The 23,803-nt window shown below is 38.0% G+C and overlaps 1 protein-coding gene across 2 annotated transcripts in view; it reads right to left on the bottom strand.

Moving 5' to 3' along the window:
• Positions 1–18,003, bottom strand: part of SSUH2 (ssu-2 homolog) — a 171,514-nt gene extending 153,511 nt beyond the window's left edge. The window contains exons 1-2 of one of the 2 annotated variants that reach the window (XM_074198670.1): positions 17,865–18,003; positions 5,582–5,744 (exon numbers count right to left, since the gene is read on the bottom strand). The gene's annotated coding sequence lies outside the window, so the exon portion shown is untranslated. The remainder of the gene's footprint in view (positions 1–5,581; positions 5,745–17,864) is intronic. The other variant, XM_074198669.1, reaches the window with a different exon arrangement.
• Between the last annotated feature and the right edge of the window lie 5,800 nt (positions 18,004–23,803).

Raw genomic sequence — 23,803 nt, 5'->3', positions numbered from 1 at the left:
CAGATTCTAGATTTTTTACTTACTCCTATATGACCTTAGACAATTCACTTTTCTTTTAGGGACTTCAGTTTCTCCATCTGTAAAACTGGAGGGCAGGGAAAGGATGTGGATTAGATGATCTTTAAAATCCCAAATCTGAGATCCATTTACCAAGAAACTATCACTTTCAAAGCTTTGTAGAGGATGCAATGACATGACTCCTAGCCTCTGTCTTCAAGGAGCACTTGGGTGAGTTGAAAAGACAATTAATCTCTTTGAAGGACTGGGGAGTTTGGATCAGAAAGTCCAATTAAGAAGTGGTCTTTGATTGATGGATACAGCTGCATTTAAATAGCACTTGACAACTTCCAAAAACTTTAGCATCATTATCTCATTTGTCCCTTAGCTAGAAAGGAAGCATTGTACTCTGCCTTCAGAAAGAATTCTGGTTCAACATCCCAAAACTGTGTGACCTTAAGCAAGTCACATAAAAACCTCAGTTTCTTCATCTGTAAAAATTAGAGGATTGGAAGATAGAGTCTCCAAGGTCCATTTCTAGATCTAAATCTATGATCCTATGAATCTTGGTGAAGGTAGGCCAGGCACATATTGAGTTCATCACATGGAAAGGCATATAGTATCTTCATTCTGTTATTTTCATTATATAGCATCATAGCCAAGGTATTCCACAGCACTAATAGAATATTAGGACTCGTGCCTCCTGACTTCCTCCTACTTCACTGCCCTGCTATATCCCTGTAGCATCACCTCCCTGATGTCATGGTCTTCTTCAAGGATGATTGACAAACATCATCATCTTTTAAAATAGGCAGAGGAGGGGCGGCTAGGTGACATCCTGGAGTCAGGAGTACCTGGGTTCAAATCCGTTCTCAGACACTTAATAATTACCTAGCTGTGTGGCCTTGGACAAGCCACTTAACCCCATTTGCCTTGCAAAAACCAAAAAAAAATGTATTGTCTTGGGGCAGCTAGGTGGCACAGTGGATGGAGCACCAGCCCTGGAATCAGGAGGAACTGAGTTCAAATCCAAGCTCAGATCCTTAATGATTACCTAGCTGTGTGACCTTGGGCAAGCCACTTAACCCCATTTGCCTTGCAAAAAAAACCTAATGAAATAATAAAATAAAATAAAATGGGCAGGGGGCACAGAATATTAGACATAGAATCAAGAAGCCCTAAGTTCCCAATCCTGCCCCAAACACTTGACTGAGCTAGCCCAAGACAATTTGCTTAACTGCTCTGAGCCTGTTTCCACACCTGTAAAATGGGGATAGTGAGAATACCCACTTTGCAGAGTTTTTTGAGAGGAGAAAATGAAATACTATGTATAAAACACTTAGGAAACATTAAAGGGGGGACAGCATCTTGGGCAAGAGCCATGTATGAGCAAAGGCAAGGAGACTAGAAAACATAAGACATTTTAGAGTAGTGAATTAGCTGCCCTAATGAGAAACCAGAGATCAAGATATGTGAAAAAAAACAAAACTTCACAAGGCTAGAGCATTGGCCAAACAAATCTTATGTCCATTTCTGTTCTTAGTTTTAAAAAGGCAAACAAAAAAGCTATTTTTGTTTCTTCCCTTCTCTCTGTTGATCCTGACAGTGTGTGAACTAGAAGCCTATGCTAAATCTTTATAACACCCTGTAGAGCAGGCTAGAACTCTATCAGCAACTTGCTATTTCTTGGTGATGAAAAAATAGTGAAAAACAAGCAAACAACAACAGCAAAGATGTCTGGTATGTTTTGGGGGTCTGGATGAATTCTAAGGTCCCTCTAGTATTAGGAGCCTAAGAGTTAATGGCTAAACTATAACATCTCTGAGGCTTTCTCTTGACTTGACCCCATGAACTTCCTTTGGACACAGACCAGGAGATCAAAGAGTCATAAACTTGTCTATTTATTTTCCAGATCCCATTCTCAAAAGTCCAGGGAGAGGAGGGAAGTGTTCAGCTATCCAAACTTTGGCAACCCTGGGAAATCAGCTGCATTTTTTTCTCAGAACAAAAATGAAACTAGGGGTGAACAAGATAAGGAGTAGCTAGGGTGCAATATTTGTGAAAGAAGGGGCAATCTGAGGTTTGTTTTTAATGTGACCTTTTTATAAACAGTTTTTTTCTGTCAGCAAGGGTACTCTCCATGGTGCTGAGATATTTATTCTGTGATAAGTAAAGGCTCAAAGGATACAAGCTTACCTAGGACACCCTTTCAACCCAAATGATATAGAATTGGTTCTGTTGAGTGACTTTTCAGTTTAGATCACAAATTTAGACTAAGGAAGGATCTCAAAAGATGATCTAGTTTGGTCCCTTTATTTTACAGATGAGGAAACTGAGGTTATCAGAGTGATGTGCCAAACACGGTGGTAAATAGCAGAGCTAAGATTTGAACCAAGTTCTCCTGATCCCAAATCTAGCATTCTCTCTAAGGTACCAAGAGCCAAACATTGCAGAAAACAAACATAATTGCAAGGCATCAAATATATCCACTGACAAATGGTCAGTTTCTAACAATTCTCTCTCCCACCTTGGCCAGTCATATAACTCCACACCTTTAGAAACCCTGAAAATATTCAATAGGGAGAGGTGTCACCCTATATTTCTGTACCCTAAATAAGATGCTACTTATTTGCCTGATTTCCTTGATGATACACTGCCCCAAGAAGTGCCATCATGGGGGATTTCACAGCATTTTGCATGTGCTAATGAGAACAGAACAGGATCCCTAAAACTGGAAGGGACCATAGAGGTCATCTAGTTCAAAACCCTCATTTTTTCAGATTACAATACTCAACTTGCTTTTGGGCTAAGGGATTTGCTCAGAATCATGAAGTAGTAAGTAGAAAGGAGAGGGTTTAAATCCAAGTCCTTTCTACAGTAGCACACTCTCTCCTTTGGCAAGCCTCAGTTTCTTTGTCTAATTAGGAAACTGCATTAGATGACTTCTGAGGGCCCCTCAAGCTCATGATCTGTAAATCTGTGTAGAGATGAGGAAACCAATGTTCCAAGAGGTGACAAGTCACGTAACAAGTTAGGACCCAGCTGGGACTTGGACTCAGTTCTGTGATTCCTGACCTGCTGCTTTCTCCGCTATATAATATACAAACTTTCAGAGTACCTGGCATTCCTCCTTTTAAGATTCATCAGTTTACTCAACTCCTGCCATATGGCTTTACCACCTTGACTGTTACTAAGTGAGTATAAATTTGTTTAGACTATTGTATCTGGTTGACTGTATCCATGTCAGACTGTGTTTCATATCCTAGTCAGATGACCATCCAAGACATTTTACCATCGGTATTCCTTCCACCATCTTTGCTTTCTTTCTCTTGTTGTGGCCACAGAAATCAAGTCAAAGGCAGCACTGTTTTTGGAAAGAGTCTTTTGACTGATTATCCTGTGGATCAACTGAATATTACCATTACTCCCCAGTCTAAACTTCTCTTCCCTGGCCACAATTCCTCTATGGTTTTTTCCCCTAGTCTATTACAAAATAAAAGTTTTTTAAGGGCAGAGATTCTGCATTTTTCTTTTTCTTTGTTTTTAGCATAATACCTACCATATGGGAAGTTTGTAAAAAATGTTCTTTTCATTCATTCATTAGGAAAGATAGAATTTTGTAAATCCAGAATCACTTTGGAAATCTGGTGAAGCCTGTGTACTCCCTTCTCAGAAGGGAGCTGAATTTAAATGTGAAATTAAAAAATGCACAGGAATACAAAAATATATTGAAATATGGTTATCCAAAAAATTAAGTCCATAAATCCCAGTTTTAAGGTTTGGAAGAAGAATCTTATATGAGGCATTATACCCTAAACTGTTATTAGCTAACACTTTAGTTAGTGGTGAACAGCTCATTGAGAACAAGACCCTTCTGGAAAATGACCCAGAGAATAAACTGGGCCCCTGAAGGGAGGCAGGAAATAGGAAAAAAACACTGAAATGGATGTAGAAGAAGCCAAAGACGGACTCTAAAATTTTCCACCACCCTAAATGAAATTAAACTTGGAAACAGCACAACATCAGGACAATATTCAGCTTCCTGTAGCAGCAAAGGAGACATGAGGAATAGGCAAGAAAGCCCATCTAGGCTTAATTAAAAATGGTACATGGGATAAAGACACTGCACTGGGGATTAATAGCCTTGTGAGCTGGCATTTTCCCTTTGGGCTGTTACTGACCTGATGCCATGATTGCTAATGGAAAGCATTCGTCACAATGGGTGGAGGAGTTTGACATAGGCCATGACTCTAAATACTTGGAAACCCAGAACAACCTTCCTAGGAGCAGTATCTATGGACAAAAGGAATAAGAGATTGTACAGGGCCAGGTAGGAGGTCAAATTCAGCTTAGTTTCCACATGGAGCATCAGTCTAGAGCACAGAAACCAAGACCTTCTCAGAAACATAAATATCCTCTGTCTACATCACACACATACACACATACTCACACACACACACACACACACACATGCATACATACACATACATGCATACACACATCGCTAGAGAAGGCCAGGAGGTTTCTGCAAATACCATTAAACAAAAAAAAAAAATTATACCCAAAGAGTTCAATTACTAATATACCAACAAGTCTTGATTGTACAGTAATGTGAGGAAAAGCACAGTAAAGCATACTTTTTAAAGCATTATTAGAAACATTTTATCTGTCCAATTATGCTTTAAAGTGTTCAGTGAAGAGAGGAAAGTTACCCTTAAGAAAGAAAATGTCTATGTCAAAAATCAGGATCATATTAAAAAAAAAAAACACTGAGACCACCTACCTACATTTATTTACACAATCACAGTTCACATCTGCTGTGAACCTTGCCTTTGGCTACTGTTTTGTCTTCTCCGGAAGAAATGTGGTACAGTAAAATGGACGCATTCCTATGCCCAAAGGGCAATAAAAATGTTCACACCCTTTGATCCAGTAATATCTCAACTAGGTCTGTATCCTGAAGAGATCATGAAAAAGGGTAAAAATCCTACAGGTACAAAAATATCCATAGAAGCTCTGTTTGTAGTGGCAAAGAATTAGAAGTTGAAGGGATGCCCATCAATTGGGGAATGGCTAAATAAATTGTGGTATATGTATGTGAGAGAACACTACTGTTCTATAAGAAATCATGAGGGATGGAATTTCAGAAAAGCCTGGAAAGACTTGAATAGTTGATGCTGAATGAGATGAGCAGAAGCAGAAGAACATTGTACACACTAATGATAACATGGGGTGATGATCAAGCATGATGGACTTGCTCACCCCATCAGTGCAATAATCAAGGACAATTTTGGGGGATCTATAATGGAAAATAACCATCTGTACCCAGAGAAGAAACTGTGGAATTCAAACAAAGATCAAAGCTTATTGTCTTCAATTTTTAAAGTTGTCTTATATATTACATGTTTTTGCTATCTCTAATGTTTACTTTCTTCCTTTTGGATATGTTTTTTCTCTTATAAAACATTCAATTTTAATCTATGCATACCATAGATACAAATGTAAAGATTACATCAGATTGCCTTCTGTTGAGGGGAGAGGGAGGGAAGGAAGAGAGGGAGAGAAAAAATTGTAAAACTCAAACCTTGCAAAAAAATGATTGGTAAGGGCGGCTAGGTGGCGTAGTGGATAAAGCACTGGCCTTGGAGTCAGGAGTACCTGGGTTCAAATCCAGTCTCAGACACTTAATGATTACCCAGCTGTGTGGCCTTGGCAAGCCACCCCATTTGCCTTGCAAAAAAAAATACCTAAAAATAAAAATAAAAAAAATGATTGGTAGAAACTCTCATTTTATGTAATTGGAAAACAAATAAAATAAATATATAAAAAATAGACATATTACCCCTTCAGCCAAAGGACCAGAGTTTAAGAACTTGGAGACCTCAGAAGTCATCTAACCTAACTCCCTCTTTTTATAGATAAGTAAACTGAGGACAAAGAAGGTAAAGTCACTTATCCAAAGGCATACCATATGGTTGAGTCAGGATTTGAACTCAGGACTTCCATCTATCCTATTTCTCTTTCCAACACAACTTGCTGTCACCAACAATAGAGGTCTCATTTGCTCTTTCTATGCTGACTTAATACAATCCATCTTCCCTTCCTAAGAGTACAGAAGCAACAATGACTGAGTTACATTTCCACTTATATGAGAGTTTTCAGATTTATGTTTCACTTCTTTTTTCCTGTTTCACCTTCATGGTTCTCTGCACTTTAAATTCATCAAAGTGCAAATTGTCCTATGAGTCCTGGGGTCCCCAAGCATGGAGAGATAGATGCTGTTGCCCTGGGGTCTCCAGTACTAGTGGAGACACGTGGATGGCAACTACTTTGAAAGTCAATTTCCTCTTTCTAATAAAGTCAAGGATACACAGCTCCTTTTTAATAACTTGTGATTTGCTAGTTTCTTTGATCCTATTTGTCAGCATGGAACAGGTCCTATCTACAGTACTGATCTCAGCTGGTCTTGGTGTTCTTTTTTTATTAGCACCCCATAGCTTCCAGAAAAATCAGAACAATGAATATGCCAACTGCATTTCCAGTATCCTTTGCTGTAGACACACTTGAAAAGGGACCAGTAGCTCCCAGCCTCACATTCCTGAGTGGCACCAACCCAGGGAATGAAGCTAAATGTTTCCTAAAACCTTCCCCAGATAGCTTCCTCCCACAGAAACTGATTGTTTAATATATAATTCCAGAGAACTTCATGACTCAGTTACAGAAATTTGGATCTCAAATTGGGCATTTGTTGGTCTCTGGAGCCATTGCCTTTACTATCTCAATGGGTTGACAGATGCCAGATTTGCCAGACAGCACCATGTTCTGGAAAAAGACAAAGCATGAAGTTGAGAGATAGGGCAAAAAATATAGATAATAAATCTGAAATGAATAAACTAGCATCTTAACTAAAGGTTGGAAAGTGGGGAAATCATAAAATAATTGGCACATTTTTATTTATCTTTAACATTTCCATCAATACATGACAAAGCATTGGGTTTGTGCCAAGAACATCCTATTTTGATTCCTATTTCTGTTCATTACCTATGTGATATTTAGAAAGTTGCCTCTGCTCTCTGGACTCCAGGTTTCTCCTCGGTAAAAGGAGAAGGTGGATCCTGGATCATTAATACTTGTGTACAAGAAGCTTCTACAGTCCCTTTTCTACTAACAACAAACATGCCCATTATTTCCCATTCCTGAAAATTACCCACACTTGAGCCTTCATCCCTGCGAATCATCATCTTATATCTATTCTGCCCTTGGTAATCAAATTCTTCTGTTTCCTCTCTTCTCACTGTCTTCATAACCCTTACTATGTGGCTTCCCACCCTACTCCCATCAGTAAAACTGTTCCCTCCAAAATTACTAATGTCTTGGTTGACAAATCCAATGACCTTTTCTCAGTCCTCTCTGCATCCTTTGACACTGCTTATCACTCTCTCTTCCTTGGTACTCGATTTTCTCTAGGTTTTTGGAACACCACTCTCTTCCAGTTGTCCTCCTAACTTAGCAGATAACTCCTCTATCTCCTTTGCTGATTTTTCCTCCAGATCACACCCTCTAATTGAAGACATCCCTCAGGGTTTTGTCCCAGGCCCTTTTCTATTCTCCCTCTATTTATTTGTTAGTTATCAGCTCCCATGGATTTTATTACCATTACCGTGCTGATGATTCTCAAATCTACCTTTCCTTCTCTAATCTCAATGCTGACCTCCAATCTTGCATTTCCAATGACCTTTCAAATATCTTAAATTGGATGTCAAATAGATATCTTAAGCTCAATATATTCAAAATAGAACTCATCTGTCTTCCTAATCCCCCCACCTTACCTGTCCTGCCAATGTAAAGGGTACCACCATCTACCCACTCCCCCAGATTTACAACTTGGGAGCTATCCTGGATATCTCACTACCTCTTGCCCCATTATATCCAAGCTAGTGCCAAGAGCAATCATTTTCATCTTTGCAACATCTCTTCAATAGTCCCTCTTCTCTCCTCTGATATGATCACCAGTCTGGTGCAGGTCCTCATCACTTCCTGCCTTGATTATTGCAATAGCCTGCTGGTGAGTCAGCCAACCTCAAGTTGCTCCCTACTCCAATCATCCTTCATTCAGTCACTAAGGTGATTTTCTTAAACCACAAATCTGATCATGTCAAACACTTTCCTCCTACTCAATAAACTCCAGTGGTTTCCTATTACCTCCATGAACAAATATAAAATGCTCTGTTTGGCACTCATAGTTCTCCACTTCCTAGACCCCTCTAACCTCTCCTTCTTTTTCACTGTTTCTCCTCCCATTCCTGGAATGCTCTCCTTCCTCCTCTCTGACTACACACTTTTGACTTTTTTTTTAATCCCAATTAAAAATCCACCTTCTGTGGGAAGCCTTCCTCAATCCCTCTTAATTCTAGTGCCTCCTCTTTTCATAATCATTTCTTATTTATACTGTATATGACTAATTCTGTATATATATATACTATATTATATATATATATATATATATATATGTTTATATATTGTTTCCCTATTAGATTGTAAGCTCCTTGAAGTCAGGATCTGTCTCGTACCTTTCTTTGTATCCCCAGGGCTTATCACAGAGTTCTGACACATAGTAGGAACTCTATAAATATTAATTGATTGATTGTTTCATAAATGTAGTCCAGTCTTTTTATTTTTCAGATAAGTAAACAGGAACTCAGAAAGAAAATGGCTTTTTCAGAGGAAAAGTTAAGTAAATATGAGCCAGATTTTGAAGCCAGATTCTCTAACTCCAAATCCAAAACTCTTTCCATTGAATCACACTGTCTCCTGGCAGTAGTTGTGAAGTCTCCAAACCTTATCATGGACCAATGTTCCAAAATGCATAAAATATATAGGATTTACCAAGGTCACAGTACTGAAATATAGTTATCTAAATATTAAAATTGAAATGATATTGAAATAGCTATTTAAAAAATAAGTTCATCATAGCCCCTGGACTAGAAGCTTCCTACAATCCTTCAAGTTCTAATATTCTATTCAATATTTCACACTCCTACAAAAGGCTATAGAAGCTACATCCTAAGTCTCCTTTCACTCTTAATAATCTGTTTTAGAAATGAATGTTTTTCCTTGTCTGTATACCTGAGAAGTCACTCTAAACAACCTTTTTCTCCAGGGTTTTCATCTGACTCACTGCAAAGAAAGAAATTTAAACTCATGGACATAAACTGAAAATGAGACACACTACCTGAACCCACCCTAACCCAGCACCATTGTAAAATGAATAAAACCAGCAAATTGGAATCAACTGGGGGTGGAGAGTTGTTTGGGAGATGGTGAGGACCTCACTTATAGCACCTGAGTGATGAGATGGTGCTAATCTTTAGCTTTGCCAAGGTCAGCAGGGTGATTCCCATCCATTCACCTCTTTCTGTGCTGCCTATGACAGAGGAACCTAAACACACACACATTTCATTTCCTGAATTATATTTTTCTCAGAGATACTTGCAAATAAAAATATGCCATACCCAACTGTTCCTGATAAGGTTGGAATCTGCCTTCCTATGGTCCCCTGAGTCCAGTTCCCTGAGAGGCACATTTCCCAGGCCTGTTTTGGTACATGCCAACCTATGACCCTATGTCTGTGGGCAGACAGGAAGGACAAAGACTTTTTCATAATCTTCTTTTGGTGAAGAATGAACAGGTATCTCTGTCTCCCACTTCAAAGGTAGACTTTGAGGGGTGTAGCTTCAGTGGTAAAAACTCCAAGTCTAATGAAATCACATCAATAAGCTCTTTATTAAGCACCTTCCATTGACTAGGCTAAGGGCTGAAGATAGAAAGTTAGAAAAAATAGAATAGTCCCTGGTTGCAAGGAAGCCCTAGAGGGGCACTTTATGATCTGTCTCCAAGCTTTCTCTCCAGACATTACTTCCTCTCATACTCTCTGTGTTCCAGACAAATGGGTCCACTTGAATACTTTCCACAGAGAAAACAACCCATTTCTCACCTCTCTGCTTTTACACACACCATCCTCCCTGCCTTGGGATGGAGGGGGAGATTAATTGAAGAATTCTTCAGATTGGTTACAACTTAAATGCTCTTCCTTCTCTCCACCTCTTAGAAGCCCTTATTTCCTTTCAAGGATCAGGGTAAGGGTATCTCCCACTAGATAACCTTAACCAATGCTTCTTTTCTCCCTCCAAAGCTAATTTGCATTTGCTGCATGTGGATATGTTCTTCTGTAGAGTATAAGTGTTTTGAGGGCAGAGACTATTTTATTTTTAAACATGATATCTCTAGTATATAGCACAATATTAGAAACATAATAAGCAACTAATAAATTCTCAATGCATTGAATTGAACTGGGACCATTTTAATTGGTGGGGGGGGTGTCAGTTCAGTCTATGATTAGGCTGGTAAGCTATTTAATACTCATTCCATGCTACATGTATTTATATCCTAAGGAATTAATAAGGTCCCTTACAATTTGACAAGGTGGGCCCCCTCTTTAAGTTCAGGAATATGACATGTGGACAATTATGGCACAACTCATTCAGTGACAAACAAACATTTACAGCTTTACTTAGGGTCTCCACAGTATGATTTTATAATTAAATCTCTCACACAGTCAAACTCATGGCTGACTTAACAGTCCTACTGGACATCATTTGCCCCAAATTCACAAAGGAAGTTGAGAAGGGTTAAAAAAGGGCCAAAAGGAGCTTTTGGGGGGAAGGGTACCAGAGTTGGGGTTTTTTTCTCTTTGGAAAAGGAAAAATGGCTAATTGGTTTGGTTGCTCACCTTTGAGCAGTTTCTTCAGCCACTCAGAGCACATAATTTCAGGACCCATCCCTAGATACACCAGTTATTCTCTGGCCCTAGTTCCAGCTCACATCACAGATGTATACCACATTATTTGATCGTTTCACACACTACCACCCCAATTGCATAAACTCTAATGACTGCTTATTACATACAGGAACAAATATAATATGCTCTATTTAGTATGAAATTCCTTTACAACCTGACCCCAGCTTTCTAGTCTTCTTATACTTTAACCCTTCCACATAGCCTGCATTCCATTGACCCCGTCCTCCCAGCTTTTTCATACCTGACATAGAACTCTCCATCTCTATACACTATGCCTTATCATTGATGGTCCCCCATGGTAGGAAGGTTCTCCTCCCTCATCTCCTCATTTTCCAGTCTTTTTTTCCAATTCTCATCTCAAAGCGCAACTTCTTCAGGAAAACTTTCCTGCTTCTCCTAACCCATCTAGCACACGTATGCACCTGCCTTCCCTCTGAAATTATCTGCCATTCCCTCTAAACACATAATTGCAATTCTATGTTGTATAACCCTCCCATTGAAATATGAGTTCTTGTGGAGCAGAAACTATGTTTTTGCCTTTATTTGTATCCCCAGCACTCAGCATTTGTATCCCTATGACACATGGTAAGCATTTTAATAATAATAATAATAGTAACATTAATAATAATAAATAATTCTTGTCCTTCATTTTCAAAGAAGATTTCCATGACATCACAGAGGTGATGCCATGACAAGTACATGAATTGGATTGGGGAGGGTGGGCTGAGCTAAGTCACCAGCCTCACTTTCTCCTCCAGAGCCATCTGGGTCCAGTGGTCAGATATGGATCAGGAAGGTTGGAGATGATCCTGGATGGGAGGCAATCAGGGTTAAGTGGCTTTCCCAAGGTCCCACAGCTAGAAAGTGTCAAGAATCTAAGATTGGATTCAAACTCCCATACTCCTGACTCCAAGGCTAGAGCTCTGTCCACCATGCCACCTAGCTCCCAATGCTTGCTGACCGACTGATCATATAAAGAGGTGAAAAAGAATGGAGGACTCCAAGAATCTCATTTCCATGAATGGAAAGATTCAAAACTATATCGACCCAAGGTATGTCAAGACCATCACCCATGTACAAGTCAAGGGAATTTCAAATTAACAAGGAGAAATGAAGTAAAGAAAAATTGTATACTTGGTAACAATCATTCAAGGTAATCTCTAAGCTTCAAAGTTAGTCTCTTGAAGTAATTAGCATGCAGCATTTAGCCCAATGTATTTAATCAAAAGCTAGTTCAGATAAATGAAAGAGGAGAAGGTAGTTAACATTAAAATTCAGATTAATCTTTTAAGGGGGAAAAACTAGCAATTTTAATTCCACCTGACTTATTGAATGGGTGATAATGAAAGGTCCCATTACCCATTTGAAAGAAATCTGGGAAGTGATTCCAGAAGGCAGGAAACAGCTGTTCTTTCTCATTAGCTTTTCTTGATGCTAAGTAGGTTTGTTGCCACTTTTTGTTTCAAATGGTTTCTCTCATGTTTAAATTAAGCTAGCTGGGTTGTCTTTTCCAAAAGCATCTTTTTCTGGGGAGTTTTTTTTATCACTCTCTTCCAGGTTTAAGGATTTGTCCAACCCTCCATGCTTTCTCAAAAAAAGTTAGATGATGGCTGCAAAGCAGAACAATAGAAAGAGGAATTGTTTTTTCAGGAAGGAGTCCTGGGTTGAAGTTTGACCTGTCCCACTTACAAGTCAAGGGACTTGAGCCAAATCAATCTCCAAACAATTATTAAACTATATTTTATGTAAAAGTTAGATGACATTTGTACTAGGAATATCTGAATTCTAATCCTGCATCAAATATTTACTATTTGTATGACCCTAGGCAAATCACTTAATCTCTATTTCAGGCTTTTTTTTAAATCTGTAAAATGGGAATGATAGCATCCATCTCCAAGGGTTGTTGTGAGATTCCTTTGAGAAAATATATGTAAAGTGCTTTGCCAATCTTAAAGCATTTTGGAAATACTACCTGTTGTTATTGCCAGGTGCTATTTTAGGTGTTGGAGATACAGTGACCAAAAATATACAAGCTCTGCCTTCAAGGAGCTTCCATTTTACTTGAAAGAGACATGTTCACAAATAAATAAAATGGACTTTTACAGAAACAACAACAATGTACTGTGATGGAGGTGGGAGGTTATTACTTAGTAAGTCTTCTAAGAGCTTTTAAAATCACTCTTCTTTAAGTCTTGTTTTCCCCCAATGGATGTAATATAGATATATATTATATATGTAATATATTATATATAATATATATGTAATATATATAATATATATGTAATAGATTATATATATGTCTTGTTTTCCCCAATGGATATATAATTAACATATATATATATATATATATATATTTCTAATACCCATTTCTTAAGGTTGCTGTGAACAGCAAAAAAAAAAAAGATATCTGCAAAAACTTGGTAATCATAAAGGGTTATTTAAATGCCAGTTATAGGAGAAAGAGCACTGGATTTGGAGTGAAATGTGAGTTTGAACTCCCAAACTGATCCTCATTCCCTGTATGTCTATAGATAAGTCATTTTCTCTCTCTCTCTCTCTCTCTCTCTCTCTCTCTCTCTCTCTCTCTCTCTCTCTCTCCACCCCCACCCCCCACCTCTTTCTCTCTGCGTTGATTTGGTCTTCTATAAAGAATGAGAATTAAACTAAGAGGTCTCAGTTTCTTTCTGCCTCTAAATCCTATGATTCCTAATTTTTCCACCTCTGCTCCTCCCCATCAATCTCTTCTTAACTTCTTGTACCATTTCATTGGATAAATGGATTCTTGGTCTACTCATCTCCAAGCTCATTATTAAAGAGAAGACATGAAAGCACAATGACACCCAGGAGATAATTTCTGGAGAGGAATAATTATTCCCTGTTAACTGGAGTCAGGAAATAGGGAGGCTGAACCCATTTGAGCTCTCATTTGAAAAGTCATTTGAGAAGTTAGTATTATAAAAACTCAAATCAATATAGTAGTCTCTATGCCATTTGAGTATCATACAGCTCCTATCATGATTCTAAAATGTATACCAAACACATCATCTGAATTGTTATTGCTGGCTCCAACTTGGCATAACTCATGAGGGAGGCAGTTTAGTCTCAAACGCCACCTCTGGCATTTGTTTTACTACCTCTGTGACCTTCAACAAGTCATTTAATTTCTCTTAGCCTCACTTTTTTCCATCTGCGACATGTTGAGGGTTGAGGGTTGAACTAGATAGCCTTTGAGGTAACTTCCAACTACATTTATATGATCCTAAATCATTTACTAATTCTAAATTTGTTATCTTTCAATAGAACCAGAGAATTTAAGGTTACAAATGGACCTTTGAGATCTTCCTATCTAACTTTCCCCTACTTCTCTTTAGAATCCTTGATCACCCTCTACTTGAACCTTATTACTTTATATGGCCACCCATACCAATATAGGATAGCTCTCATTGCCAGAAAGATCTTTATCCTGGGCCAAAATTAATCTCCCTGAAACTTCCATCCCTTGGCCCTACTTTTACCTTTTGGAGCAATACAGAACAAGATTATTTCCTCTTCTTTGGGATAGTCCTTTAGATATTGGAAAATAGCTATCTAACCCCCACCCACCCACTTCTATTAAAATATTCAGTTTTTCCCCAATTCCTTCCCACACACCCTGTCCTGACCCATTTCCCATCTCTAAACTTACTGTTCATGTGAAAAATGGAAAAGATCAGAGGCCAAGTACACTTTGGCTGTCCCCAGTTATCCCTTATCTTTCTTGCTCATAAAAATCGACAGGGGAGATTAGTCTCGGACATTTTCACAGGATAAATTACTTCAGGCTGGGGTAGAAACTGGTTGATCCTTTGAACCATAACCAAAACAATTACTGGGCTTCCATCCCAGAAATAAGTCAGTTCATGAGGACAATGATAATTCCAAGGTCAAGTGGTACAGGGTTGATTGACTGAATTAAAAGGGGAAGGCCATGGGTTGAATCAGAAACATCAACACTAAGTCAGAAAAAAAAAAACTAAGTCAGGTCAAAAGAGACCTGGTTGAGTTCTCATACCATTCACAAGAATCATACATTTAGAACTGAAAGGATATCAGAGGTTCATCTAGTCAAATCATCACATTTTACAGATGAGAAACCTGAGGTACAAAGAAGGGAAGAGACTTGCTCAGACATACCAGTAGAAAATGATAGAACCAAAACTCAAAACAATCCTCTGATGCCAAATCTAGACATCTTTCTGTAGCACTGTGGAATCAATAATGAAGAAAGGAAGGAAGGAAGGAAGGAAGGAAGGAAGGAAGGAAGGAAGGAAGGAAGGAAAGAAAAGAAGGAGAGAGAGAATGAAAGAAAGGAGAGAAAGAAAGAAAAGAAGGAAAGAAAGGAAGGAAAGAGGGTGGCTAGGTAGCATAGTGGATAAAGCACTGGCCTTGGAGTCTGGAGTACCTGGGTTCAAATCTGGTCTCAGACACTTAATAATTACCTAGCTGTGTGGCCTTGGGCAAGCCACTTAATTCCATTTGCCTTGCAAAAACCTAAAAAAAAAAAAGGAAGGAAGGAAAAAAGAAACAAAGAAACAAAGAGAAACGAAGAAGAAAGGAAGAAAGGGGGAAGAAGGAAAGGAGGAAGGAAGGAAGAAATGATATATGCCAACTGTGTTTCAAGTAAGGGGCAGCTAGGTGGTATAGTGGATAGAGTACAGAGCCTGGAGTGGAGGAGTCTCAAATCCCAGAGTTCAAATCTGACCTTAAACACTTACTAGCTGTTTGACTTTGGGAAGGTCACTTAACCCTGTTTGTCACAGTTTCTGTATCTGAAAAATGAACCAGAGAAGAAATTAGCAAAACACCCCACTATCTTTGCTAAGAAAACTCCAAATGGGGTCATAAAGAGCTGGATATGATTTATTAGCTAAACAACAAAGATTCCAGGTACAATACTAAGGGCTTTACACATATTTCATTTGAATATGAAGAAAGTGTTGTGATAAGTAGGAAGACAAAAGTTCATTTGTGCTTGAGATTTGTTGAATTAATGTGGAGTGGGAGCATATTTGTATGATGTGATGATGTTTCATTCTCAAAGAAGACCTTGACCTCAGGGAGGTGATACCATGACAAGCACGTGAATTGGATTAGAGTGCGGGAAGGCTGTGCTAAATCACCAGTTTCACTTTCTCCTCCAGAATCATCTGGGTCTAGTGGCCAGATATGAATCAGGATGACTAGAGATGGCCCTGGATGGAGGACAATCAGGGTTAAGTGACTTGTCCAAGGTCACACAGCTAGTAAGAGTCAAGTGCCTGACTCCAAGACCAGTGCTCTATCTCTGCTATGCCACCCAGCTGCCCTGGCTTAATGGGGGGGGATTGCCTAAAAAGGGACTAGTCCTTGAGCATGCTCAGATTTGCTGTTCCTAATTGGTTATACAGAACACGTGTAGATTTTTCCTGCCTAGTTCCATCCAAAATATGGAACTTTGGGGCACCTCTTTCAACCAGATGTGACTGAGGACCTGGTTCTGTGTGATGATAAGAAATCTCTTAATTAGCTTTGGCTCTGGAAGGATGGATAACTCAGGAGTCTGAGTCAGAATTGAGTATAAGAAGGATTGCTTGGAACTGCACAAAAATGAAATCAAAAAATGACACCTTGAGAAATGAGGGGTTCCCATTCCTCAGAAATCTACTCATAGAAATTGGACAACCGTTTCTAGGTCACTTTATAGTGGAAGTTACTTTCTGTATAGGTCAGATTAGATAGTTGTTAAGGTCCCCCTTGCATAATTACAAATTTTCTGAATCTATGAACTATTTTTTCAGTCATGCTAACTCTTTCTGACCCTATTTGGTGTTTTCTTGGCAAAGATACTAGAGTGATTTTCATTTTCTTCTGCAGCTCATTTTCTAGATGAGGAAATTGGTGACTTACTTGGGGTCACATACTATAAGTGTCTGTGACCAGATTTGAACTTAGGAAAAGGAGTCTTCCTAACTCTAGTCTGGTGCTCTATCCACTGTGCCACCTACCTTCCACATGTGTGAACCATACCACATGTGAATCCCAAATAGATTTACATACATATGGGAATCTTTCAGAATAAGATCTAAGTACTCTGGCCCCTCATGTTTACCTTTTCCTTGAACCCTAAATAGGAGAAGAAAGTCACCCCCTGGAGACTCAATCTGTCAATGCCAATGGTAGTTGGGAGAGTGAACCTGGTATACAGGAAAAGGGAGTGGTTATGTGAAGAAAGAGAATAGTAGTATGTCTCAGGTATTAGAAAATTCATTGAATGGTATATAAAATAAATAAGACAAGAATGATCTCCATAAATTCTAGTCTAAGAGAGACTAGGCTGAAACTAATAAAGTAACTGGGTCCTACCACAATCTCCCAAGTTAGTGCATACTCCAGTAAAAGATAATGATCTGGTCTAGTCTCATGTCATTTATCTGAATCAAACATTTCTTGAGTTCTTCTAATCTCTTTTTTAAAAAAAAAGGTTTCTGGAAGCACAGGTTGACCAAAGGCATGAATATATGGTAGTAAATTAAAGTTTCATGCATTTGGAAACTTTCCTTCTGTTCTTTCCAGACAAAAAAACAAAAACAAAACAAAAAGTCAAATCATCTAATTCCTTCCTGTGACCCTACTCCCAATCCATCATTCAAGTTACATATAATTTACTACCATAAAACCTCCCATCAACAACTCTTGATCTATCAATAAATTCTCCCTGATCCTACCCTGGAATATGACCATTTGCATCTCCATCTTTACCCATCTTTGCAATGCATCATTCTACCTTCACCTCTTCTCTCAATTCCAGGAAACAAATCAACCATGTCCTAGGAAGGAACTCATCACTCCTCTGAACTCTTTCATCATTTTGAATTAACCACTTTCATTGAATGTACCATGGTTTTCCCAGTTAGACTAGTTATTCAATACAGATCTTGACTTTCCCATTAAACTATATGTTCCCTGAGGGTAAGGTCCATGTTTTACTTACCTTTGTCCTATGATAGAGGATCATGCGTGCAGTAAATTTTCCATCATTGTTTGTCAGGAAATAAAGTTTTTCTGTTTCTCTCTCTGGGTCTCTCTCTCCTGACCTTTCTCTGATACTCTCCCCTTCCTCCCTCCCTCTCTCCAGGCTTCAGCAGAATGACCTCTCAGACAAGAGTACGATCTCATTCAGAGTCCATGTGATGTAGATGAGGTTAAAGTCTTTTACTCTCTGGGGAATATAGAGAATAGAGCAGCACATGGCTGGAAAAAGAATTAAGGAGTCACAAATATCTCAAAACTACAGAAGGCAAACCATCTTTCTCTGGTAAGAATTTAGTGCAATGTGTTAAACCATTACTTAAGTAGATGGGTGTCCAGACAGGATGAGAGCCCATTCTGAAAGTGAACCTCTCTCCTTCTCTAAAGAGGTCTGAATATCTCTATTTTTGTTTTGTTTTGTTTTGTTTTTAGGTTTTTGCAAGGCAAATGGGATTAAGTGGCTTGCCCAAGGCCACACAGCTAGGTGATTATTAAGTGTCTGAGACCGGATTTGAACCCAGTGAATATCTCTATTTTAAATTAAAAGTAGTTTGTGACTCATTAAGAAAACCACAAATAAAAACTGTCAAAGATCCATCTGTATTAGTAGTGAGTCTGATTTGAAGGATATTTGGTATAGTTTAGAAGTTTATCTTTTCAAGTGAATATAGCATAGCCCTATATGTATGTGTGTGTGTGTGCATTCCCTTTAAGGAACTTTCTTAATAATGATTAAATAATATGATAGATGGGACAGTAGAGATTAAGTCAAGAGACTTGGTAATGAATCCTACCAACTCAGATAAAATTTGGTTGATTTTGTTTCTATTTGTATCTACAAAGTACAGTGAATTATACAATGTACAGTGACTAGTGCTTGATACATAGATAAGAATAGGGATTGGATCTATGATTTTCCTGACCTTAGGATGTGACTGGATTTCATCTACAAAATTCAGGTTAATAACTTCTTTACATTTTCTAAGACTAGAGTCTTAGAAAAAATTGCCTAAAGCACAGATTTTTTTTAGACTTTTTTAGATTTATAGTCATCTGTACAAGATATAAAAGAAGAAATCAGATGAAAATGTAATTGGGAAAAGTTCAACAAAATAAAATACTATACAAGATAGACAATGTTAATGTGTGTTTTTCTAAGTCAGTATTCTGGCTTGTAGGGATCCTTTCTATTTAAGCTTGACACCTTTGACCTGGAAGGCTGAGTTAAGGTGACTCACCCAGAGTCATGCAGTCATTATGTGTTAGAAATAGGACTTGAACCTAAATCTTCTTTTTTCTTAAGGTTTTGTTGTTTTGTTTTTTTTTTTTTTTTTTGCAAGGCAAACGGGGTTAAGTGGCTTGCCCAAGGCCACACAGCTAGGTCATTATTAAGTGTCTGAGACCGGATTTGAACTCAAGGTACTCCTGACTCCAGGGCCGGTGCTCTATCCACTACGCCACCTAACCGCCCCGAACCTAAGTCTTCTTAATTTAAACACAGGTTTGTTTATTTCTTAATTCTCATCAGTATACAGCCTCCATCTCTCAGAATAGGAGCTTGTTTGTTCAAATAAAAGAAACTATAGTATCACCACTAGGAGTCACTGTGGAGTGTAAGGTCTGTGGATCCCTATTCAGGTTTTCTTGCTTCCTCATCTTTGCAAGATAGTGCAGTTTAAACTTTCCCAGGTCTTGCCAATCTTCTTCCTCAAATGTGGTTTCAGGTATTTTTTCTCTTAAGCCACAGCCCACTTCTCCTACCTCCTCTCTCAATGGAGATTTGACTAACCATCCCAATACAACAGTTAGCTCACATTATTGTCTAGGGACAATATGATTACCCTCATGTCCTTGTGGTCCCTTTTGTCTACTATTTCATGGACTTTATGGCAGATGAAAAACTAATAGCACAATTATAATAGTTCACAACCTCCAGTTGGGAAAATTCCTAATATTTAGACAATGGTTTCGCTCCACTTTCTAATATAACTTTTGTGTACCTTCTGAGAAAAAGGATTATTTCTGTCATACTAATAATCAAATATTGAATTAGGACTAAGATTTTTCCCTTTCTGTTTTCTCATTCTTTGTACGTAATTTGAAGGGCAGGCTTGAGAATGAGATGAACTCTTAGTCAGACATACCCCACTGAGAAAACTCAGATTTGTTCAAAAGCTTAAGAAGTTTTCATTTAGGTGAACTGATGGATTCCAGCCTATTGAGTTTTACTCTGTCCAGACAGGTCTGGATAGAATTGGATTCCTCCTTTTTGTCTGGATTATCCTAGCCAGGGTAATATGGGTATAGATAAATCTCTTTGACCAGAATCATATGATCAGAATCATATCCCCCAGACTCTCACTAGAATAAGCCCACCTCTCATAAGAACATTCATTTTCTCATTACTTGCTAATTAATCAGAGTTCATTGCCCACTCTTTAAAGGTTTGAGTTTAGTGATTTCCATAAGGATCTTTGGCATTTGAAAGTGTCTCTGATCCCTTTTATGATTAATAAAATGATTACCTAGAAACGAAGTCTCTCATATTTTTAAACATCACACTTCAGCTAATCCTTATGTCTGTTTTCGTGGGATAATATAGCAAACATCAATGAGCAGAGATTCAAGAAAGAAAAACTCAAGATAGAAAGGATTCAAGCAGAGTATATTAGAATGTTTTCCTGGAGAGATATGAGGAAGGAAAATCAGGAAAAGAGCAAACCTTTTTAGTAACTTTTCTCAGTACTTAAAGTAGGGATGACAAGTTGTAGCTTCTCCCTGAGATCTTTATTCAAAGGTGCCTGCCAAGTTCAAATAGGTCAAGTGTGTGTTTACCTTCTCTGCTTTTTTTTTTTGGCTTCTTTTGTTTTTCCTTTTGGGTTCTTCTGTCAGTTATCTTGTAGCACTGATCCTAATACTTCCCAGTTTAGATTATTAAGTCCCAGATAGAACTGGAGATACTATCTTCCACTTCTTGTTCTCACTTTTCTCACTCAAAGTGTGTGTGTGTGTGTGTGTGTGTGTGTGTGTGTGTGTGTGTGTGTGTTTGTGTGTGTTTGTGTGTGTGTGAGCATTTATAATGTGTGGGTGTATTTTTAAACTCCCAAATATGATTCAAGTCCAACTCTCAGGGCTCCAAGGAAATGTTTTTCTTGCTGAACAAATCCCAGAATGCCAAACAATCCTCAAACTCTGATTATGGTAACTTAAGAGGACAAATCTAAAAAATGAGGGTAATAGAGCTAGTATCAATGGTGGGGAGGCACAGGGAATCCAATTTTAGCAAAAAATAATTAGAGTTGGAGCAGTTAGGTGGCACAGTGAATAGAGCACCAGCCCAGGAGTCAGGAGGATCTGAGTTCAAATTCAGCCTCAGACACTTAATAATTGACTAGCTGTGTGACCTCGGGCAATCACTTAATCCCAATGCCTTAAATTAAAATTTTTTTAATTTTAAAAAATAATTTGAATTATCCAACAGTGAAGAAGTCTGCTTCCTTTTACTGGAAGTATTAAATCAGTGGCACATTACCCTATCAGAAATGGTGGAAAGAGCTTCCTGAATTGGACATCATTGAAACCTGATGACACCTAAAGTTCCGATTCTAGGAGGTCATGGTTCCAGGAATTAAAGACTTTTTTGGGAACAAAATTTGGGAACTTTGCTCATTCTGAAAGATTACTACAGGTTTATAAAGAAGCTTCTTGATGGCAGGGAATATTTGGATTTTTTTTTATTATTTTGGGATTCCCAGTGTTATCAAAAGAGTTTGTAAATACTGTATATTTAATAATATCTGCTGAATTTTAATTTATCCAAAAAAGAAAAATTACTATTATCACCTAGAGTTAAATTGGTCATACCTCAATTTAATCTGTAGGTGATAAAAGTAATCATTCTAGAACCAGTTTCTTCACAAGACTTCATTGTTGTTATTCCCCCATTAAGAGATACTGCTCCTATGTAAGCAAAAAGGTCATTCAGCATGGAGGATAGAATGAAAGACAGATTTTGGAAAATCTAAAGTTCTAATTCCCCCCAAGTCACTCAATAGTTGTTTGTTCATGGGCAAACTTTCAGAGTTGAAATTCCCTATTCTGTAAAATGGGGATAATAATATATATATATATATATATATATATATACATATATATATATATATATAATTCAATCTCATAGGCTTGTCTTGAGGAGCCTATGAGATCACACAAAGAGAATACTTTGAAAACATTAAATTTCTATATGAAAGTCAACAGTTATCATTATTGCCTTGCCCTAACAAAAAATTGACTTCATCTGGGTTTGGCAGAAGATACTTGCCAATATTTAAAGACGGCTACAGCGGGCAGTGAGGTGGTGCAGTGGCTAGAGTACCAAGCCTGGAGTTGGGAAAACCAGAATTCAAATTTGCCTTTAGACATTTATTAAGTGATCCTGGGAAAATCATTTAATTCCATTTGCCTCGATTTCCTCATATGTAAAATGAACCAGAAAAGGAAATGGCAAACCCCTCCAGGATCTTTACAAGAAAATCCCAAATGGGGCAACAAAGAGTCAGACAAGACTAAACAACAATCACAACAATATAACAGGCCATGGTGTCCTGAGGGGTCAAGCACAGTGAAACCTTATTAATACAGATAAACTAATAAAAAATGTTTATTTGTTGGAAGTTAAACCCTTTGTAACTTGACCCTTTCCTACCTTCCTTGTCTTCTTACACCCTACCACTCCTTCCCATGTAGCCTTCATTCCAGTGGCACCAAAACACTCAAACTCCTTACTTTCTCCTCCTTACTTCTTTCTCTCATCTCCACCTCCTGACTTCCCAGATTCCTTCAAGTCTCAATTAAGATTTGCCTCCTCTGTTATTAGCTCCAGTTTATTCTATATGCAACTTGTGTGTACATAGCTGACTACACGTTGTTTCCCTGATAGATGGTGAGTTCCTTGAGAGCAGACATTGGTTTTTGTCTTTATCTACCCACTACTTAATATAGTGTTTATATACAGTAGGAGCTTAATAAGTTCTGCATTTGGGCATGTTTAGAATAGATTTGTAGGCTCATAGGTTATTAGAGATAGAAAGAAACTTTAAAATAACTTAATATTAATAAGCAAAAGAAGAAGAGAATTTTTCTGGTGATGCTACTACTGATGGCCATTAATAGCTTGCACATTTTACATATATACACATGTATGTATGTATGTATGTACGTACAGTGCTTACAAATCATCCTATATGTATTAACTCATTGACCCTTAGGCTGGTGAAATAGATATTAATATTATTCCCATTTTACAGATTTAAAAAACTGAGTCTCAGAAAGGTCAAACACCTTTTCTAGGGTCACAGTAAGTATCTGAGGCAGAAAAATGGAACCTAGGGCTTCCTGAATCCAAGTCTGATGCTCTAATCATTATGAAGTATCCTCATGACATAGTTAAAGAAACTGAGCCCCAGAAAGTTAAAATGACTTTCCTAAGATCAAACAGTAGATTAGTGTACAAGCTAACTGGATTCCAGTTCTCTTGCCTCCTGGTCCAATATTATCTCCATTACACTAGGGTCCAACGAGCTCCTGCCTTTGGATAAAAACCTTTGTGAATCCAGACTGGCCTGGCTCAATCTGGCATCTAGATAGTTAATAAATCTGAATACTGGAAGTCTGACTTTGGCAACTAATTGGGTACCCAGACTTCCATGTTACATCTTTCTCTGTGAGTTGTCTCTTGAATTTTTTTTCCCTTTTCAATCACATCCATTAGATTATATCTGCTCCTTTCGATCACTAAAAGACATTCTCCTCCATGACACATTATCAGAGGAACATCTCCTGCTAGAAAACTGAACAATAACAACATACAAAAATGATTTTAAAATAAGAACACAGACTTCC

The sequence above is a fragment of the Macrotis lagotis genome, chromosome 8 (genome assembly GCF_037893015.1).
Source record: "Macrotis lagotis isolate mMagLag1 chromosome 8, bilby.v1.9.chrom.fasta, whole genome shotgun sequence".
In the NCBI taxonomy this organism is placed as follows: domain Eukaryota; kingdom Metazoa; phylum Chordata; class Mammalia; order Peramelemorphia; family Peramelidae; genus Macrotis; species Macrotis lagotis.
Note: the sequence above shows the minus strand (reverse complement) of the source record. Positions and strands in the feature narration are given on the sequence as shown.